The sequence below is a fragment of the Tripterygium wilfordii genome, chromosome 11 (genome assembly GCF_013401445.1).
Source record: "Tripterygium wilfordii isolate XIE 37 chromosome 11, ASM1340144v1, whole genome shotgun sequence".
Classification (NCBI taxonomy): Eukaryota; Viridiplantae; Streptophyta; class Magnoliopsida; order Celastrales; family Celastraceae; genus Tripterygium; species Tripterygium wilfordii.
The window spans coordinates 10779279-10783645 of record NC_052242.1 but is presented as its reverse complement, the minus strand read 5'-3'; the positions used below and the strand labels follow the sequence as shown (position 1 = coordinate 10783645).

At 29.4% G+C, this 4367-nt stretch overlaps 1 long non-coding RNA gene across 1 annotated transcript; it reads left to right on the top strand.

Moving 5' to 3' along the window:
- Positions 1 to 1387: 1387 nt before the first annotated feature.
- LOC120009896 lies at positions 1388 to 2564 on the top strand. The gene is made up of 2 exons (XR_005470760.1): positions 1388 to 1538; positions 2187 to 2564. It is a non-coding gene; the product is annotated as an uncharacterized LOC120009896 (long non-coding RNA).
- Positions 2565 to 4367: the final 1803 nt, after the last annotated feature.

The window sequence follows — 4367 nt, the reverse complement described above, 5'->3', positions numbered from 1 at the left end:
TTGAATTCTCGAATTGAAAGAGTCAATTCAACAAGTAATTCGTCAAAGCCGGTAGATTATTTGACTTGAAATTTTTGTTAACAAATTTGATGACTTTTTGGCTCATTGTTAGGTAGAAGAGATGATTTTAAGATGAGCTTTAAAGGAATGCAGATGACTATTTTTTCAAGGAAAGTATTAGAGGAGTTATGGTCAATGTTTTTAAACATGGTTAGGGGTCAAAGTCTAGCAATTGTGGCCCCAATTAATTAACTATTCAAGGAATCTGTACTGTATAGCCACTGCATGTAAATCTATATATACATGTATATAATTATATGCTTATTTATGTTTTTTGTGGCATGGCGTAGGACGGAGAGCTCTTTACATACCCGAGGGAATTAGAAGGATACTTCAAGGAAATGGTTATCCTTCTCCAACATATGGACCTTGGCCAAGTATAGGAGGTTGATTCACCAGCCCCTACCTGGCTATGCCTTATTCAATATTCCAAACAAGCCCTCGACAAGCATTTTATAATATATATATACAGAGAGAGACTATACGATTCATGCGAGAACGTGACTCATAGCGGTCAATATCCTTATGTGTTTGGACTTAAATCTCCAACATTTCATGACAAATCATAGAGTATCACGTTGATTTTTATCAATGTTCCTTAACTTGAATGACTCATGTACAATTAACTCGATCTTTGGGTCTTCAGTTGTTTTGCATTTATGTGGTTTTGGTGGCAAGTATTTTGTTAATTCAATGATGTGAGTTTTATAGATATCATAATCATCTTAAGAGGAGGGGTGGTTAGCTCTTCTTAATAATAAGGGTTGGCGGGTTTGCCATAAAAAAATTAGAGGGACTCCACTATAATTTATTTTAAAATCAATACAATTTTATTTTTTTTTGAAAAAAAATCAAATTAACGTGAAAAAATTATAATATTTCGGATTTATATTCAATGGTCAAGAATTTTCATATATTTTTCACGTTTAATTTGATTTTTGTTTGAGATATTAAAAAAAAGTTATATTCGTAAATCCGATCAAAACACATCCATGATTGTTTTTTTAAAAAAATTATATTGGCTTTAAAATAATCCTCTTAATCACTTGTTAGCCTTTTCAGACTACTACTCATTAGGGGTGACGAAAAATCAATTCTGGATCTAACAATAACACATGTTTATGAAATATTTAACATGTCCGGATATTACTTAATCACTTGTAGGTCCCTTTAGTTTGTGGCCTTGTACATTGACTTTTCCAATGAATGTGAAAGTTAACAATAAGAAAAAAAATTAATTGTGGGGTGCATGAACTATAATGAGGGCATTTGTGGTATTTAACTCGTTTTTTTCCCTATAAATATTACATATTATATCCACATTCCACACACAAGTAAGCTTGCCTAAATAATCACAATGGTCGTCTCTAGGACGCCTCGAGCCATCGCAGCGCTACTCCTCCTACTTCTCATCACCTCCTGCGGAGTAGCCACCGCGACCACCACCGCTGCCAAAGCATTTCCAGCAATTACACTTGGTTCGTATATATCCATCACTCAAAATTTAGTATTCCAATTTTGTTTCTTATTTTATATATATATATATATATATATATATATTGTTTTTTTAATCCAAAGGAGGAAACACTTCATTCATTAATCAGTCTGGGGATATATATATATATATATATATATATATATATATATATATATATATATATATATATATATATATATATATATATAAAGGAATTCTTTCATGAGGTGTTAAAGTGAGTTACTAAAATGAGGTTTTAACTTTTAGGATTCTCTTTTAAGGTCTAATTTTTTTTTTCAAAAATCTAGGAAAAATATATTTTTGTTTTTGATTGGTTTTACGAACCCAACGATATATTTTTTATTCGAAACAATCTAATGTAACTTAAAATGTATATGAGATGTCTTTTGTTTTATATCCAACGATCAACAATTATCATGTACTTTTCATGTTGAATTTTATTTTTGTTTCAAACAAAAAATATGTCATTGGGTTTGTAAGAATGATCAAAATACAAATATATTTTTTTTAAAATTTTTTAAAAAATGTTTTGATCCCTAAAAGTTAGGACCTCATTTTAAGAGTTCACTTTAGAACCTCACGAATATATATATATATGCGTATTTATGTTTTGTGTGGCTTGTTGTAGGACGGAGAGCTCTTTACAAACCCAATGAAATTAGACGGGTACTTCAAGTAACTGGTACTCCTCCTTATGCAACATATGGACCTTGGCCAGGTATAGGAGGTTGATTCACCACTCCCTACCTGGCTCTGCCTTATTCAATATTCCAAACAAGCCGTTGACAAGCATTTTATGACATTTATATATATATATATATATAGAGAGAGAGAGAGAGAGAGAGTTTTATGCACTTTTGTGTATTGAATAAGAATATTGTAGGGAAAGAGTCCTATGTATAATTAATTACACATCAATGTTATAATTTCCTGCATAAATATATATATAATAGCTAATATATATTTGTGGCCACAACATGAACAAATATTTATTTAATGAATTATATATGCTTGAAAATGATATTTAACACTTTCCACGAATTAATTAAGGATATCTATTATATCATTTTGTGCAAGGAAGAATCAACTAATTCCTATTAAGTTTAAGAACTCAATTCAACTTCACATCAATGATACTGTCTCTAGAGACGAAAATTGGGAGGAGGGAGTACACTAGGTTGTAGTCACCTTAAATTTTAAAAAATATCTATAACCTTTTTTAATGACACAAAAATATACATAACCGAATAGTAATGAACAATATATAACAATAGTAATCCGAATATTACTCATTCCATTATTCTTAATATTAAACAACAATACATAACAATATTTTTTGTTTTAAAAAATTATATTGAAATTGAAATATGACTTCTAGTTATATATTTATATATAATTTCATATTCTACATGTTATTTAATTAGTTTTCATTAATTTTAATATGTATTAAAGTTAATCACCAAGACGATGTTCATCCATAATAGGATTGTACAAAATTTCAGGGGGCAACCCTCGCTAAAATATTTCAAGCTGATCAAAATACTATTGTTTTAATACTAGTCCACCGCTCCGCCCCTGATTGTCTCTAATTTATTATCAAAAGCATCAAGTTGTATTTTCTGAGAATTCATTTGGATAAAACGGAGTAAAATGAAGTACTTTCTCTTTATCAAAATATGAGAAGGAATTAACCGGACTCAAACAAGCAAGACATAAAAGCAACTCATTATTCACTTCATTAAAATGATTGTTGAGCTCTTGAAGTTTGCATATCAATAACAATATTAACTAATTGAACCTGATAACGATGGATGTTTATCACTTTTTCAAGATTATGTCGCAACCGTCTCCAAACAAAAAAAAAAATCATCTTCGTTAGGCATTTCTATATCATGCTTTCTACAAACACAAGGAAATTTCATCTAACAAATTGTTCCATCCATCCTCTCGCATCAATTATAGGTTTTCTTAGTTACTTTGACCACACTGACTTATTTTTTATTTGCAATACTTGTGACGATTCATAAGTGATTTCTAAAGTTCTTTTCATCAAATTAATAAAGTCCAAATGCAATATTAAAATATTACAGTAAATCTAATTAAGTGCAAGCTTCAACTCTTTGCTCATATTTTGAAGTTTCGCTAATGAACTCAAACACATCAACTTATTAATCAAGGTATTAAAATGTGAACCTAACGTATATCACCGGCTCATTTAATTGATTGTTGATTTTGACCACTTCCACTTGCATGTTCACACTTAATTTTTATTTTTTCCTCTCTCATGTTTAGAATAGATAAAAAAAAGAAATAAAAGAAAATTGGTTTAATTTATTAATTTATCCTTATTTTTATGTTAAATATTATGTACAACGCTAAAATAGGTTTTTAACTTATAAATTACTTAATTAATTATCAATTTCTTCCAAATGACTCTATTTTGGGAAGGAAGAATTTTGACAAAAATTTAATAAAATATTCTTCCCAAATCCCCTCAAATTAATCCATCCCCTTAATTTTTTTTATAAACTATCAAAATAAGACAAATGAAAAGAAACTCTATTTCTCTTATCCCCAAATCTCTCATTCCAAACACACTCTTAAACTTTGGATGACTGAGTTAAAAGGGTCAAGTGACCACGCGTTCTATTAACAACTGTTTTTTTTTTCTTTCTCAACAAATTTGATGACTTTAGATTTGTAGTTGTTTAACATGAGTTTGAAATAAATGTTATTTGGCATTACATATCAATCAAGACAAAGTATGAGATTTTTCTAACATGGACCCAAAGTCTACAACTGTGTGGAA